Source organism: Ambystoma mexicanum, chromosome 1p, assembly GCF_040938575.1.
Source record: "Ambystoma mexicanum isolate Mex_15411 chromosome 1p, UKY_AmexF1_1, whole genome shotgun sequence".
In the NCBI taxonomy this organism is placed as follows: Eukaryota; Metazoa; Chordata; class Amphibia; order Caudata; family Ambystomatidae; genus Ambystoma; species Ambystoma mexicanum.
Window position 1 is genome coordinate 1,203,808,640 of NC_090921.1, and position 18,797 is coordinate 1,203,827,436.

Here is an 18,797-nt window from a genome sequence, read left to right on the forward strand (position 1 = left end):
CTGTACTGCAATGCCATTGGTCATAAGTGCAGGTAACCGAACAAGTCCTGATTGCTGTTATGGTACCACAGTGCGTCCAACTTGGATATTATTGAGCATGTACCTGGCAATACCGTAATAAACCTATTGATATTTGAAGATTGTCATTTCACAATTAACTTTACTGAATATGTTTCTTGAAATATAATTGAGCGCAATCAACAGATAGTTAATAAAAAATATTTAGTAATAGAGAATTCTTAAAGAAATCAATTACAACAAGAAGATTGGAAACTATAATACTTAAGTGTGACTCAATATTGAATTCATATGTGTACTATAAACAAGTTGCCTACTTTAATCATTCATGATTTACTGAGTAATTATAGATTTGTATGGTTATTACTTTGACAGCTTTAAATTAATAAGTAGATCGTGTAGACAATTGATGATGATGTTTAGTATTAAAAATGTACAAATCATAAGGAGATCATGTCTACAACTGAACTGGGAACTATGATTCCTGAATGAGGCTAAATATTATAATCAGAACAAATACTCTGAACCAATTTCCTTCTGAAATTACTGATGAATGGGTACCTGGTAAGGGCTTATATTTCCTCCAGTTGCTGGTGTAATGCACTATCACTATCTCACCATCTGTTTTAATGTATCGAAGTTTACCACAGCATTAAAGACTGCTATGCTGAAATCATAAAAACACATGCATCTCATTTCAAATACATATATATAAATATGTATATTTCTTCCTCACAGGAAACACATTGACAATACAATCAGTAAAGATGAACTTTAATGGTGTACATTAAAAGTAGACTCAGCGGCCAATGTGCACATGCTGCAATAATCAAGACTGAGAGGTAAGATTTCTTTTGAAATCAGGGCTTCAGCGATTATAGTTAAATCTGCCATCAGCGTATAATATGTATCCCAATGAAAAATCCTTCAAAATAATTTCTTTTCAGAATGCCAATATATCTGACTACTAATTAGTAATCAGGACTGGATACCAGCCGAACTAGGCTTCATTAAATCGGGATACTTCTAAACAAGGGCTGATCATTTTGGAGAAATATTAGAAGGGTGAGCTAGGTTTGATATTAGTAACCTTCACCTGACCTTTTTATCTATTATTTATCACTTCTTTAACATCTCCTTAGCTTACATCTTCTGAAATAATATTAGACATTTTTGATGCCAAGCAGTCTGCTGGTTTTGTGGCTTCACGGTCTCACAATAATGGGGAAGTTAATGATCTGGTTCAGACCTTTCAATTAACAAAAATGTTTTAAAATAATGGACGTATTTTGACTAACACTAGGAGCACTGGGTGTGCGAGACGAGTGTAAATATTGTCTCATAGGAAACCATATTTATGATTTCTCTTTTTTGAACACTTTCTCACAATATGAAAGATTGTGCTAACCAGGATTTTTCCCTTCTTTTGTTTTCTTATTATTTGTCCATTCTGACTCATTCTCTCCTAACATGGCCTGACGTGTGACACACATGGTATGGTATATCTTTGTTCTATCGATGTTCTAATTTTGTAATGTATTTCTTTCACCCCATGGGTTCAATATGATGTCAACTGGTATTGATTATATGTTACCATTAAAACTTTGCGTGATTTATGTCCGACCAATTTATGTCACAGCCTTGACAACGACAAGGGGTCGAAACACGTGTCGGCTGTTCTCTTTATATAAAAATAAAAAATTCCACATCATCTATTGGATCACTTGGACTACTATATTATTGGAAATGGATGGACTATTCTAAAATATTGTGGTTTGGAGCGCGAGACACTCTCCCAAGCCCCAATCTATCTGTATATTATCATTCACCTGCTCCTTTCTATCTATTTACTGTCGGTAGTCCCTTTGTGTTTCTCTTCCCTTTTCTGACTGTCTAGTTTCAGTGCATTGGTAAAGCTGGCTTCCAGCTAAATTATTAAGCTTAGTACACTCAGGGCAAACATAATCCCTGCTTTGGTGGTGTTTCATTTTCATTCCCTGCTCCTTCCTATCTATTTACTGTCGGTGGTCCATTGCTTCACCTATTTACGAGGTGGGCCAGGTTCTATTGCTGGTTCACACCTTGCTCTCCCCTCCGATTGATCTGTGGGTGTTCTTTGGTATTATACAATGTGGTTTGTCTATTAATTAATAAGTGGATATGCTACATATCAGTATATCCTTATTTTATAAGGGTTGCTGATTTAGGGAATCGGGTAGGTTCTTCTCTTGGCCTAGTTCCTCTGTGTATGTCCTTTTGGGCATTCCTTCGGGTTATGGGATAAAGAGCCATCACTTGAGAAGTTTCCTGAATTGTATGTGATCTCTTGTGTTCTGTATTTTCTTTGGTAGTTTGTTCCAGGTTTTTGGGGCGAGGTGGGAAAAAGAGGATCCTCCGAGTTTTCTCTTGTTGTATGATTTGGGTTCCAAACGGATGTCGCTGCTCGATCTGAGTGGCCTTGTAGTGTGATGTACGTTTAGTTGTCTTCTGCAGAACTCTGCACCTTGGTCGTGGATTGCTCTGTGGGCTATGCACATTGATTTGAACTTGATCCGCTGTTTGATGGGTAGCCAGTGTATCATTTTCAGCGCTGGTGTGATGTGTTCTCTTCGAGGTAGTTTAAGGAGCAGTCTGGATGCTGCATTTTGTATGCGTTGAAGTTTATTTAGGAGTCGTTCAGGCATGCCTAGACATCAGCTGTTGGCGTACTCTAATCTGGACATGATGAGGGCGATGACTGCTGTTGTTTCATTGGTGAATGAGAGTAATGGTAGGATCCTTTTAACCGATCGCAGGAGAAAGAAGCATTTCTTGAATAGGGCCTTGACTTGTGGCTCTAGAGTGAGTTTGTTGTCCATCAGGACTCCCAGATTTTTTACGGTTGATGATGGAGTTCACCAAGTTCAATTGGCCATGGGATGCAGAGGTTGTCTTCTCCATTTTTTGTGATGATCATTATTTCTGTTTTGCCTGGGTTGAGGTTAAGATAGTTTAAGTTCATCCAGTTGTATATTTCAAGAAGGCAGTTCTCTAGTGTTGGGTTGTCTTCTTGTGAGTCTTTCTAGGATATTTGTGTGTCGTCAGTGTAATTGTAACAGGTGAGGCGATGTCTTTCGATGATTTGAATTAGCTGTGACAGGTAGATGTTGAATAGAAGTGGCGAGAAGGATGATCCTTGTGGGACTCTGCATGATGATTCTCGTGAGCTTGATTTGTAAAGTTTCATCCATATTGTTTCTGTTCTGCTTGTTAGGCAGGATCTGATCCAAAGTAAGGTGTTGTCAGTGATTCTGAATTCTTCCAGTCTCATGATGAGGATGTCGTGGTTAACTGTGTCGAATGCAGTAGAGAGGTCCACAAGTATCAGAACAGTGTTGTTGTTTGAATCTGTGTTCGCCTTTAGATCATCCCAGATTGAAATAAGTGCTGTTTCTGTTCCTCACATTGGTCTGCAGCCTACTTGTGCTTGGTTTAATAGGTGATGTTCTTCTATGAATTCTTGGTTTGTTCTATAGATGTGTGTTTCCAGGAGTTTAGCTGGGTATGGGATGTTGGAGATGGGTCTGTAGTTGGAGAGGTCCTCTAAGTTTCCTGTGTATCCTTGCGGAGTGATTTTATGTATGCTTATTTAAAGGCTTGAGGCACTCTTCCTGTTGAGATTGATTGGTTGAGGATGTTCTTGTAGTATTCCATTGGTGTTCCTTGTGCGAGAATTGATTTGTAGATGTCAGCGGGTCAGGGATCCACAGGGGAGCCCGATTTGTTGCTTTGATTTACGAGTTTGATGAAAGTCTCCACTGATATGTGCGTGAAGTTTCGGAGCTTGTTCTGGTGTTCCTTTCATCGGTCAGTGTCTTCATTGTAGTTGTTGCATGGTCTGTTTTGTATGATCTGTTGGAAGGTCAGGATTTTATTTTTGAAGTGGTCTGTGAGGTCACTGCATCATTTCTTCGATGATATTAGAGTATTGTTGCTCCCGGGTTCTTTTTGGGTGTTTGGTGCTTTGAGGATTCTGTTGTCGTAGTATTTCCTTTTTGCTTTTTGTATTTCCTTATTTTATGAACGGGTATGTTGTTGAAGTTTTAATTTTTTTCCCCAGTCTTTATTGATCCTCCATTCTAGTTCTAGTTGTCATTTTTTCCTTTTCATGGTGCCTAGTAGTCGGGTGAACATTTTTCTGTTGCTCTTTTACGGGGTGGATTGAAAGGTTTTTCTTTTGCGATCTCGTTGATTGTTGTGGTGATCCATTTGTGAAGTATATCTATGTTAGTGTCTAGGTCAGCTTCGGCCACGGTTCTTTGTGGTTTGGTGATCTCCAGTCATTCCGTTAAGTTGGAGTTTTTTATAGTTCTCCAGTTTCTTTTCATGATGATTGGTAGTTCTTTCTTGGTTATTGGGAAGGACAGTGTGATTACGCCTTCGTATGAGGTTGTCGCTCCAGAGGATCTGAATCAGTGGCGCTGTGGTAATTAGTTTTCTGTTGGCAAAGATTGCATATAGTGTATGTCCTGCCATGCGGGTTGCTCCTTTTTCCAGTTGATGTAGCTCCATTGTTGTTAGTTGGCCGGTAAGAGATTTTTATGAGGTTGTGGTTTCTTCATCGAACCAGATGTTGAAGTCTCTGAGGATAGTCAGTTGATTACGCTTGATAGCTATGTTTGTGATTGCTTCTATGAAGTTGTCTATAAAGGCTGCATCATATGTTGGTGGTCTGTATATCTATATGAATTGCAGGTTTGTTCTGGGGTTTGTTGATAGACGTATTATTAAGGATTCACATTTGTTGATTAATGGGTCTTCCGCTTTAATTTTCAGGTGTTCCTTGTGAATGATTGCCAATCGACCACCTCTTTTGGTTTTCCTGTTTACTTGGATGCGCTTGAAGGTATTGCACAGGCAGTTATTGAGGGTGATCTTGTAGTTGTCATCTAGCCATATTTTGGTTACAAAAAGGATGTCAATGCCCCAGTCACTTAGGAGGTTGTAGATTTTGGTGGCGTGTTTGGACATTGATCTTGCCTTGATTAGATTGCAGTGGATCTTTTTGGTGTCAATTGGTTTATTTTGTATTCCCGGTTTTGGTTTGTGGGTGTTCAGTTGGGGTGCTTTTATGTTGCTTCCAAGCGGTAGAGGTTCTGTGAAGGTGGCTTTGTCATTGAATTGGTATCAGGTAATATTATCCCCACCAAAAATATCGCCGTATCTATGGTCGTCGGGAACGCCCATAGGCAATATTTTGGTGGGGATAATTTATGGGGTAAGTGGGTGGGGGGGTTGCGGGGGTGTCCCCCGCTCCCTTTGAAAATATATGGTGGTTGCGGGGGTGACCTCCGCAGGTTACATGGGGTAATATCGCTGCAATAATATGGCAAAATGTTTGTATGTGTAGCACTCACCTGATTCCCACGGAGGCGCAGGTCTGGCTTCGAGTGCTGGTGCTTCTTCAATGGTTAAGCGCAGGACCCTGAAGAAGGACAGTAAGGGCCCCTCTACTCTGGCTTCTCTGGCTTGCAGGAATATTCCCCTGTGCGTGAAAAGGGAGTATTACCTACTGACTGAGTTATGCTCAAGCCTCCCACTCTCCTCCAGCCATCCACGATACCCTTCCACGATTCCCCGTGAAGTCTCACCTTAGGGTCAAGAAGGATGAGCTTTCCATCCTGCTTCTGATGCAGGGGCGCGTTGAAACACAGTTACTTCACTGGATTGAGGATTGATGGGAGTTCAGGTAAGCTTGACTATTCAGGTAAGGCGCTGTAAAGGTTCTGCTGCAAGTTCTAAAGTCCAAGCTTAAAAATAATGTTCATTGTCTTGTTGCAGAATGCCGGAGATATGGCACCGACCCGAAGTGAAACATGCAGTTCCAGCAAATGACAGGTAAGTTCCGGATGAGCGCTCGGGTAATGTCTTTGCATTCGCTCATTCAATGTCTTTGTCTTTTTTCCCCATAGGGGCCGGGGTCTGGAAAATGCCTGGAAGCGCCAAGACCCGAAATGAAATGGGAATGACCCAACAGGTAAGTCTTAGAAGGAAACTGAGCTTTTCCTATTCCTTTCCTTCTCTCACCTTGTTCTTGTCTTTTTCTCTCTAGGCTCTGGGAAGTGGCTGTGGATCCGGATGATCGCTGCTGAAGATGGAGGAGTCCAGGATAGGTGAGTGAAATGCAGCGCTGCAGCGATCGTAGCGAAATGCTTTTAAAATGATGTCTTCCTTTTCACGATCGTCGGTGTGATGTCTCCGTGGTGCTGATTTAGCAGGTAAGGTGTTTTGTCTCCCTTTGCAGGTGACCCAGGATACTGACAGGCGTGGCTGAGGTCCAGATGCAGGAGCTGACACGGTGAGCGTCCAGCTGCGAGGAGCAGAACAACGCGAAGCGTGAGTTGCTGATCGGGTGTGGTTTAAATAGCTTTGGAAGAAGTTCCCAATGTGTATCCTTCCACCGATCAGGTATGTATCCTTCCCCGACCACACCCGGGTGGAAAGTAGTCCCACAGGTAAAGTAGTTCCATTCAGGCCTCAAGAGGGCCTGGATGTAGCAGCATGGTCTGCATCAGGTAAGTGCACATTAAAACACTTGAACACATGTCTAGCTTTATGAGCCTGGCGCCTAAGGCGCCAGGACAGGAGTCCAACATGAGCCTGGCGCCTTAGGCGCCAGGTCTGCGTCCAAAGGGCCCCAGCTTGGGCCCGCTGGCACTCCCCTGGGGGAAATGATGCCTGCCTCTGGGGTTGCTGGGTCGGACCTGGCTCCTTGGAGGTAGGCATCATGACAGTATGCCGATATTTTTGCAGGGATATTATCACATGGAACCGTTGAATCGGTCTGTGAGATTGATAATTGGGTTGCTGACTTCTATTATTTCTTCCTCTCTTGTCATTTGATGTGGGTATCGATAGTGACCGTCTGTTCTTGTGATGTAGAGAGTAAGGAGGTTGGCGTCATCTCATTCTCTTCTCGGGTCCCCTCTTCTTTTGTTCCATTGTTCGGGTGTTTTTTTAATCCGTATCGAAATGTCGGTGTCGTTAGAGTATCTAGGTTCTTTGGTTGGTGCGAGGTACAGTATAAGGTGTAAGGATTTTTCTCTGGCGATCTTTGTTCTGTCGATAGTATTATTTTGCGGGTGGGTTCTATATTGAAGGTGTCTTCTGCTGGGGGCAGTTGAGCTTGTGTATCTGTGTTATTTTTACCGTGTTCCTTTTCTCTTTTCTCTTTATCTGCGTCCAATTCTGTGTTGGGTCATTTTGGTGTTAGGTGGGAGGAGTTGGTCTGGGTGTTAGGTTTATAAGGCCGGCTTCCGATTGTGGTGCCTCGTGCCAGGCTAGTGTTTCATCTGGTTGTTTCCAAGGGTGTATGGAGAAAAAGAGACCGAGGCAAAAGTGCCTTCGGTGTGGGCCGCACACCCTTGATTCCCACTAAGGGTTAATCGATTTCTTTTGTGATCGTTATTCAGTTAATAAAATCCAACTTCAATCGTAATTCACAGATATGTATATTTTTTAATTTTTCAATTGCTGTGTTTATAAAGCTCATAAAAAATTGTGCTTAATTGGTTAAACTTCACCAAAAAAGCTAATTATCTCAGTTGAGGCAAAACAGAAAACCCATCTGGCTAATGCATTTCGGATTGTATCCTTCGTCAGAGCCAGGTTAGTACTACACACATAATAATGCATTATAGGTGGATTTAGAAGGTTTACAATGTTTAAATTAATAATTGTTCCGTACATCATGTGTAACAACCAGATATTCAAGAATTAATAACCAAAACAATCATAATAAACAAAACAATCATAATAAACAAACAGGGCGCCCACAAGGACAAACAAATATTTAACAAAAAAGTGAGATTGGAGAAAGGAGAAAAAACACACAAGTAAGCATACATGATTGTAGACAGTAAAAATACAATATTTGCACAGATAATGATATTGCTCTATAATTCAAACAATTAATGGGACTAATCAACTGCGTGCTAGAATTGCCGATTAAGCCTTTTTGGTGACTATGGTGCTTAAAGGTAAAGTTAGGCAGCGTGTGCTTATTGTGCCAGAGTGTTGATAGTCATACTATATTGTGTGAGAATACCTGTGGCTAGTTAAACATTTCACTAACCTGTGTGTCAGTATGCAACCCATGCGTGCTGTCCGCGTGTGGTGTTTCTCTATGAAGCACTGCCTAGTGTGGGGAGAACAAATGTGTTATCTCCTCCGAGTAATTAGCTGCTATTGATCTATACGCGATCTTACTTCGCGTCGCTTTGTGCAAAGGTATGGCTTACCTGGAGCATTCTGAGCTACGTCTTGCTCGATCAACTCCGAACAGCGTCTGAGACTCGCGGTTCGTGTCATTGCCCTGGGCAACGTTATGTAAACAAAATGGCCGTTTGTGTATAACCAAGTCGGCCATATTGGTAGAGGCAATACTGGGACATGAGTGGCATAGAGTGTGAAATATAAATGGCAAATGTAAGGGATGTGAATGTTAAGATATTAATTGCACATGTAAAGATATTAAAGCTTCATGATATCTGTGTATTTTAAGTTGTACCTCTAGCACATGTATGTTCTGATAGTAACGTCGTGTACCTCATGGCTAATTGGCTAATTGACCATTAATGTAAGGTCATATAACATAAAGATATACTGTCTAGCACACATCAACAAAGGAAAATACAAACTAATAAATAATAAATGTTTACAACAAATGGTTATAGCAGAAAGCAACAGTGTTTTCAAATCGGGTAGTGATTTATACTTATTGCATGAGCATGAGACAATTTAGCATGTTCATTATTGATATTGCACGGTGAACAAATAGTGACATCATTACAAAAAGCAGTTGAGATCAAATTCCTCGTTGAGCCCTCGTGGTGCCAAGGAATCGAGACGATCTATCCAATAGGCTTCTCTTTGTTGCCTTCTTTTTTTCAAATCAGCATATATCATTTCCAGGGTTTCCAAAATTTGGAACTTGACTTGAGAGATGTTATGTTGCTTTGCATTAAAGTGTCTTGCTACGGCTGAATTGATGTTCTTATTGCGTATACATGATTTATGTTCATTCATCCGAATTCTCAGTTTACGCCCTGTTTCACCTACATAGTAAAGTCCACATGGGCAACGTATGCAGTAAATGCAGTTTTCGGTATTGCAGGTGCCATAGCTTTTTATCATGATCTTTTCTCCCGTGTATGGATGTGGAACCAATCCTCCTTTAATAATGTTATTGCAATTACTGCAATTTAAACATGGAAATGTTCCCGTCTTTTTTGGTTTGATCCTTTTGGTTCTGGTATCTCTTGTGTTAACTAGATAATCCCTAAGGTTGCTGGATCTTTGATAAGCAAACGTTGGGGTCTCTAAGAAGAGATTCTTAGTTCTTTCGTCATTTTTAAGTATTGTCCAATGTTTATTTATACATCTTTTGATCTGCATACTTTGGGATGAATATTTAGACACATATACAAGTGATGGGGATTGCTTTTTGTCCTTTGGTGCTAGAGTGCTGGTTCTTGTTATTTTTTGTACCTTTTCTTTTGCTGTCTGTAGATCTTCATTCGGGTATCCCCTATCTTTAAGTTTTTTGCTTAGTTTTTCAAGTTCTTGTTCGTACTCTCTGTCATCACTGATAATTCTTTTTAATCGCAACATTTGACCATAAGGTAAATTCTTCAGAGTGTTTTGTGGATGGAAACTCATACGGTGTAATAAATTGTTCCTATCTGTAGGTTTTGTAAACAAAGAGGTAGTGATTTGTTGGTTGTTTACGTTCACCAGGATATCCAGATAATGGATTCCTGGATTGCCAATTTCTGAGGTGAACTGAATACGCGGGTCTATATTGTTGATATAATTTATAAACTCATTAAGTTCTTCTGTTGTGCCTTGCCAGATACCGAATATATCATCTATATAATGCACCCATGTTTTCAATTTGTTCTGCCATTCAGGTTTTTGCAAGATATGGGTCGTCTCGAATTGGTACATAAACGCATTAGCGTAAGCTGGTGCCATTGTTGCTCCCATGGCTGTTCCGGAAGTTTGGATGTAAAATTCCTTCTTATATTCAAAATGTGAATTCATTGCGATAAAAGAGAGTAGTGATAAGATGAATTCTTTCACTGCTCCTATATCGTTCTCCTGTAACAGGAGCCACTCTACCGCTTCCTGTCCCAAGTCATGTGGAATGCTTGTGTAGAGGTTAACCACATCTATGGTGAAAAGTATGTCGTTCTCTGTAAATTGGACTCCCTCTATGATGTTCAGAAAGTGTGTACTGTCTTTCACATACGTGGATGTCTTCTGTATTAAAGGGTTCAAAAAATAGTCTATGTATGTTCCTAGTGGTTGTAAAATCCCTCCTGTGGCTGCTACTATCGGTCTTCCAGGTGGATTATTAAGACTTTTATGGATTTTAGGCAGCAAGTAAAAATGAGGAATGTTTGGTTTTAAGTTCAATAGAAAGGCCTTTGTCTTATGTGTTATCATCTCTCTTTCTTCTGCTTTTGTAAGAAGTTCATCTAGATCTTTTAATATTCCCATAGTCGGGTCGTGATCTATTTTGGCATAAACATTATGATTGTCCAGTTGTCTTTTGCATTCATTTTCGTAATCTGAGGTGTTTAATAATACCAATGCGCCCCCTTTATCTGCTGGTCTAATAGTTATTTTTTCATCAGAGTATAGGTTCTGAACAATTGACATTTCCCCTCTGCTGAGGTTTCTGTTCTTTGTCATTCCATATTTGATCTTTTTAAGATCTGTTATAACCATTTTTTCAAAAATGTCGATTGCTGGTACATTAATTGGAGGAGAGAAGGTACTTTTTGGTTTGAATTCTACTAATTCTGATGGTTCTGGTGAGGAATTAGTATTTTCCAATTCCGCAAAGAAAACTTTGAGTTTGAGCTTTCTAGTCAATTTGTGAAGCTCTACCTTAGTGTTGAATAAATTGGTATTATAAGTCGGTACAAATTTCAAACCTTTCTGTAACACCTCTTCTTCCTGTTTAGTTAGTATTCTGTTTGAAATGTTGACCACTAGGTTGCTCGTGCTTGGAATCTTGTTTGGACTCCGGTGCCCCTTCCTCTTGCCCCTCCTCGTTCGTTTCTTCCTTCTCGGTTGTCTAAAAAAGACGTTTGTCGTGATGTTGATGCGCTGGTACTCGGGGTAGCTCTGTTGTGACCACTGTCTCCTTCCGCTCTTTGTTGTTGAGGTTGTGCAGTCTGTTCGTCTCTGTTAGAATCTGTGTCTGAACTGCTGTTTTCTGAGTTCCGGTTGGGATTGTGTGGCTTCTGAGGTTGATTTTGAAATCTGTCCGCCCACGTATAAACTTCGTCTCTCAAATAGTCAAACGTGTCACGCCTAAACTTCCTTATTTTTCTTGCTTCCAAATCAGTTTTATATCCCTCTAATCTTGTGTTGATATCTACTAATATCCCATCCAATGAATCTTTGCTTGTAAGATCTGTGATTTCAACAGATAAAATCTGTATCTCTTGTTCTAGATTCTGTATGTTCATAGAGAGCTCTTTGATCGTGAGTAGAATTAAGTCCAAGGAGCATTTATTAAGAATCTGCTCCCATTTGTGTACAAATTCCTTGCTTTCTTTGCACAAAGTCGGTTTAAGTCCAATTCGTAAACCTCTAGGGATCCTTTGTGCCTTGTAATAACGGCCTAATGTCACTGCGTGCAATTTTCGGTTAATTGTTTTTCGAATGGTGTATTCAAGTTGTTTTATCCTTCTGTTAGGATCTGCATCCTTTAGTGTGCTGCTGGTTTCCTTAATTAGGCCTAGGATTGCGTTTGCCTCTTCTGTTGAGAAACCTAGAGTTGTAGCTCTCGTATCCGTTAGTTTTTCAATTTCTTCATAGGACATAATCGCGTGCTTCCTCTCAAATAGTTACACGGAAGTGAAAATATTGATAAGAGAGAGGGGCGAGAGTGCACAGCTTACTTTCTTGATAGTGTATTTCGTTTCCAATGGAATGTTATTTTGTAAATAAATATGTTAATGGGGTGCAGCCCACTATCATGTGCCACCGTGTTGGGCACAGAAAATGAACATGGAGAAAAAGAGACCGAGGCAAAAGTGCCTTCGGTGTGGGCCGCACACCCTTGATTCCCACTAAGGGTTAATCGATTTCTTTTGTGATCGTTATTCAGTTAATAAAATCCAACTTCAATCGTAATTCACAGATATGTATATTTTTTAATTTTTCAATTGCTGTGTTTATAAAGCTCATAAAAAATTGTGCTTAATTGGTTAAACTTCACCAAAAAAGCTAATTATCTCAGTTGAGGCAAAACAGAAAACCCATCTGGCTAATGCATTTCGGATTGTATCCTTCGTCAGAGCCAGGTTAGTACTACACACATAATAATGCATTATAGGTGGATTTAGAAGGTTTACAATGTTTAAATTAATAATTGTTCCGTACATCATGTGTAACAACCAGATATTCAAGAATTAATAACCAAAACAATCATAATAAACAAAACAATCATAATAAACAAACAGGGCGCCCACAAGGACAAACAAATATTTAACAAAAAAGTGAGATTGGAGAAAGGAGAAAAAACAAACAAGTAAGCATACATGATTGTAGACAGTAAAAATACAATATTTGCACAGATAATGATATTGCTCTATAATTCAAACAATTAATGGGACTAATCAACTGCGTGCTAGAATTGCCGATTAAGCCTTTTTGGTGACTATGGTGCTTAAAGGTAAAGTTAGGCAGCGTGTGCTTATTGTGCCAGAGTGTTGATAGTCATACTATATTGTGTGAGAATACCTGTGGCTAGTTAAACATTTCACTAACCTGTGTGTCAGTATGCAACCCACGCGTGCTGTCCGCGTGTGGTGTTTCTCTATGAAGCACTGCCTAGTGTGGGGAGAACAAATGTGTTATCTCCTCCGAGTAATTAGCTGCTATTGATCTATACGCGATCTTACTTCGCGTCGCTTTGTGCAAAGGTATGGCTTACCTGGAGCGTTCTGAGCTACGTCTTGCTCGATCAACTCCGAACAGCGTCTGAGACTCGCGGTTCGTGTCGTTGCCCTGGGAAACGTTATGTAAACAAAATGGCCGTTTGTGTATAACCAAGTCGGCCATATTGGTAGAGGCAATACTGGGACATGAGTGGCATAGAGTGTGAAATATAAATGGCAAATGTAAGGGATGTGAATGTTAAGATATTAATTGCACATGTAAAGATATTAAAGCTTCATGATATCTGTGTATTTTAAGTTGTACCTCTAGCACATGTATGTTCTGATAGTAACGTCGTGTACCTCATGGCTAATTGGCTAATTGACCATTAATGTAAGGTCATATAACGTAAAGATATACTGTCTAGCACACATCAACAAAGGAAAATACAAACTAATAAATAATAAATGTTTACAACAAATGGTTATAGCAGAAAGCAACAGTGTTTTCAAATCGGGTAGTGATTTATACTTATTGCATGAGCATGAGACAATTTAGCATGTTCATTATTGATATTGCACGGTGAACAAATAGTGACATCATTACAAAAAGCAGTTGAGATCAAATTCCTCGTTGAGCCCTCGTGGTGCCAAGGAATCGAGACGATCTATCCAATAGGCTTCTCTTTGTTGCCTTCTTTTTTTCAAATCAGCATATATGCTTGTCATTTCCAGGGTTTCCAAAATTTGGAACTTGACTTGAGAGATGTTATGTTGCTTTGCATTAAAGTGTCTTGCTACGGCTGAATTGATGTTCTTATTGCGTATACATGATTTATGTTCATTCATCCGAATTCTCAGTTTACGCCCTGTTTCACCTACATAGTAAAGTCCACATGGGCAACGTATGCAGTAAATGCAGTTTTCGGTATTGCAGGTGCCATAGCTTTTTATCATGATCTTTTCTCCCGTGTATGGATGTGGAACCAATCCTCCTTTAATAATGTTATTGCAATTACTGCAATTTAAACATGGAAATGTTCCCGTCTTTTTTGGTTTGATCCTTTTGGTTCTGGTATCTCTTGTGTTAACTAGATAATCCCTAAGGTTGCTGGATCTTTGATAAGCAAACGTTGGGGTCTCTAAGAAGAGATTCTTAGTTCTTTCGTCATTTTTAAGTATTGTCCAATGTTTATTTATACATCTTTTGATCTGCATACTTTGGAGTGAATATTTAGACACATATACAAGTGATGGGGATTGCTTTTTGTCCTTTGGTGCTAGAGTGCTGGTTCTTGTTATTTTTTGTACCTTTTCTTTTGCTGTCTGTAGATCTTCATTCGGGTATCCCCTATCTTTAAGTTTTTTGCTTAGTTTTTCAAGTTCTTGTTCGTACTCTCTGTCATCACTGATAATTCTTTTTAATCGCAACATTTGACCATAAGGTAAATTCTTCAGAGTGTTTTGTGGATGGAAACTCATACGGTGTAATAAATTGTTCCTATCTGTAGGTTTTGTAAACAAAGAGCTAGTGATTTGTTGGTTGTTTACGTTCACCAGGATATCCAGATAATGGATTCCTGGATTGCCAATTTCTGAGGTGAACTGAATACGCGGGTCTATATTGTTGATATAACTTATAAACTCATTAAGTTCTTCTCTTGTGCCTTGCCAGATACCGAATATATCATCTATATAACGCACCCATGTTTTCAATTTGTTCTGCCATTCAGGTTTTTGCAAGATATGGGTCGTCTCGAATTGGTACATAAACGCATTAGCGTAAGCTGGTGCCATTGTTGCTCCCATGGCTGTTCCGGAAGTTTGGATGTAAAATTCCTTCTTATATTCAAAATGTGAATTCATTGCGATAAAAGAGAGTAGTGATAAGATGAATTCTTTCACTGCTCCTATATCGTTCTCCTGTAACAGGAGCCACATTGCAATGCAATAACATTATTAAAGGAGGATTGGTTCCACATCCATACACGGGAGAAAAGATCATGATAAAAAGCTATGGCACCTGCAATACCGAAAACTGCATTTACTGCATACGTTGCCCATGTGGACTTTACTATGTAGGTGAAACAGGGCGTAAACTGAGAATTCGGATGAATGAACATAAATCATGTATACGCAATAAGAACATCAATTCAGCCGTAGCAAGACACTTTAATGCAAAGCAACATAACATCTCTCAAGTCAAGTTCCAAATTTTGGAAACCCTGGAAATGACAAGCATATATGCTGATTTGAAAAAAAGAAGGCAACAAAGAGAAGCCTATTGGATAGATCGTCTCGATTCCTTGGCACCACGAGGGCTCAACGAGGAATTTGATCTCAACTGCTTTTTGTAATGATGTCACTATTTGTTCACCGTGCAATATCAATAATGAACATGCTAAATTGTCTCATGCTCATGCAATAAGTATAAATCACTACCCGATTTGAAAACACTGTTGCTTTCTGCTATAACCATTTGTTGTAAACATTTATTATTTATTAGTTTGTATTTTCCTTTGTTGATGTGTGCTAGACAGTATATCTTTACGTTATATGACCTTACATTAATGGTCAATTAGCCAATTAGCCATGAGGTACACGACGTTACTATCAGAACATACATGTGCTAGAGGTACAACTTAAAATACACAGATATCATGAAGCTTTAATATCTTTACATGTGCAATTAATATCTTAACATTCACATCCCTTACATTTGCCATTTATATTTCACACTCTATGCCACTCATGTCCCAGTATTGCCTCTACCAATATGGCCGACTTGGTTATACACAAACGGCCATTTTGTTTACATAACGTTGCCCAGGGCAACGACACGAACCGCGAGTCTCAGACGCTGTTCGGAGTTGATCGAGCAAGACGTAGCTCAGAACGCTCCAGGTAAGCCATACCTTTGCACAAAGCGACGCGAAGTAAGATCGCGTATAGATCAATAGCAGCTAATTACTCGGAGGAGATAACACATTTGTTCTCCCCACACTAGGCAGTGCTTCATAGAGAAACACCACACGCGGACAGCACGCGTGGGTTGCATACTGACACACAGGTTAGTGAAATGTTTAACTAGCCACAGGTATTCTCACACAATATAGTATGACTATCAACACTCTGGCACAATAAGCACACGCTGCCTAACTTTACCTTTAAGCACCATAGTCACCAAAAAGGCTTAATCGGCAATTCTAGCACGCAGTTGATTAGTCCCATTAATTGTTTGAATTATAGAGCAATATCATTATCTGTGCAAATATTGTATTTTTACTGTCTACAATCATGTATGCTTACTTGTTTGTTTTTTCTCCTTTCTCCAATCTCACTTTTTTGTTAAATATTTGTTTGTCCTTGTGGGCGCCCTGTTTGTTTATTATGATTGTTTTGTTTATTATGATTGTTTTGGTTATTAATTCTTGAATATCTGGTTGTTACACATGATGTACGGAACAATTATTAATTTAAACATTGTAAACCTTCTAAATCCACCTATAATGCATTATTATGTGTGTAGTACTAACCTGGCTCTGACGAAGGATACAATCCGAAATGCATTAGCCAGATGGGTTTTCTGTTTTGCCTCAACTGAGATAATTAGCTTTTTTGGTGAAGTTTAACCAATTAAGCACAATTTTTTATGAGCTTTATAAACACAGCAATTGAAAAATTAAAAAATATACATATCTGTGAATTACGATTGAAGTTGGATTTTATTAACTGAATAACGATCACAAAAGAAATCGATTAACCCTTAGTGGGAATCAAGGGTGTGCGGCCCACACCGAAGGCACTTTTGCCTCGGTCTCTTTTTCTCCATGTTCATTTTCTGTGCCCAACACGGTGGCACATGATAGTGGGCTGCACCCCATTAACATATTTATTTACAAAATAACATTCCATTGGAAACGAAATACACTATCAAGAAAGTAAGCTGTGCACTCTCGCCCCTCTCTCTTATCAATATTTTCACTTCCGTGTAACTATTTGAGAGGAAGCACGCGATTATGTCCTATGAAGAAATTGAAAAAGTAACGGATACGAGAGCTACAACTCTAGGTTTCTCAACAGAAGAGGCAAACGCAATCCTAGGCCTAATTAAGGAAACCAGCAGCACACTAAAGGATGCAGATCCTAACAGAAGGATAAAACAACTTGAATACACCATTCGAAAAACAATTAACCGAAAATTGCACGCAGTGACATTAGGCCGTTATTACAAGGCACAAAGGATCCCTAGAGGTTTACGAATTGGACTTAAACCGACTTTGTGCAAAGAAAGCAAGGAATTTGTACACAAATGGGAGCAGATTCTTAATAAATGCTCCTTGGACTTAATTCTACTCACGATCAAAGAGCTCTCTATGAACATACAGAATCTAGAACAAGAGATACAGATTTTATCTGTTGAAATCACAGATCTTAGAAGCAAAGATTCATTGGATGAGATATTAGCAGATATCAACACAAGATTAGAGGGATATAAAACTGATTTGGAAGCAAGAAAAATAAGGAAGTTTAGGCGTGACACGTTTGACTATTTGAGAGACGAAGTTTATACGTGGGCGGACAGATTTCAAAATCAACCTCAGAAGCCACACAATCCCAACCGGAACTCAGAAAACAGCAGTTCAGACACAGATTCTAACAGAGACGAACAGACTGCACAACCTCAACAACAAAGAGCGGAAGGAGACAGTGGTCACAACAGAGCTACCCCGAGTACCAGCGCATCAACATCACGACAAACGTCTTTTTTAGACAACCGAGAAGGAAGAAACGAACGAGGAGGGGCAAGAGGAAGGGGCACCGGAGTCCAAACAAGATTCCAAGCACGAGCAACCTAGTGGTCAACATTTCAAACAGAATACTAACTAAACAGGAAGAAGAGGTGTTATAGAAAGGTTTGAAATTTGTACCGACTTATAATACCAATTTATTCAACACTAAGGTAGAGCTTCACAAATTGACTAGAAAGCTCAAACTCAAAGTTTTCTTTGCGGAATTGGAAAATACTAATTCCTCACCAGAACCATCAGAATTAGTAGAATTCAAACCAAAAAGTACCTTCTCTCCTCCAATTAATGTACCAGCAATCGACATTTTTGAAAAAATGGTTATAACAGATCTTAAAAAGATCAAATATGGAATGACAAAGAACAGAAACCTCAGCAGAGGGGAAATGTCAATTGTTCAGAACCTATACTCTGATGAAAAAATAACTATTAGACCAGCAGATAAAGGGGGCGCATTGGTATTATTAAACACCTCAGATTACGAAAATGAATGCAAAAGACAACTGGACAATCATAATGTTTATGCCAAAATAGATCACGACCCGACTATGGGAATATTAAAAGATCTAGATGAACTTCTTACAAAAGCAGAAGAAAGAGAGATGATAACACATAAGACAAAGGCCTTTCTATTGAACTTAAAACCAAACATTCCTCATTTTTACTTGCTGCCTAAAATCCATAAAAGTCTTAATAATCCACCTGGAAGACCGATAGTAGCAGCCACAGGAGGGATTTTACAACCACTAGGAACATACATAGACTATTTTTTGAACCCTTTAATACAGAAGACATCCACGTATGTGAAAGACAGTACACACTTTCTGAACATCATAGAGGGAGTCCAACTTACAGAGAACGACATACTTTTCACCATAGATGTGGTTAACCTCTACACAAGCATTCCACATGACTTGGGACAGGAAGCGGTAGAGTGGCTCCTGTTACAGGAGAACGATATAGGAGCAGTGAAAGAATTCATCTTATCACTACTCTCTTTTATCGCAATGAATTCACATTTTGAATATAAGAA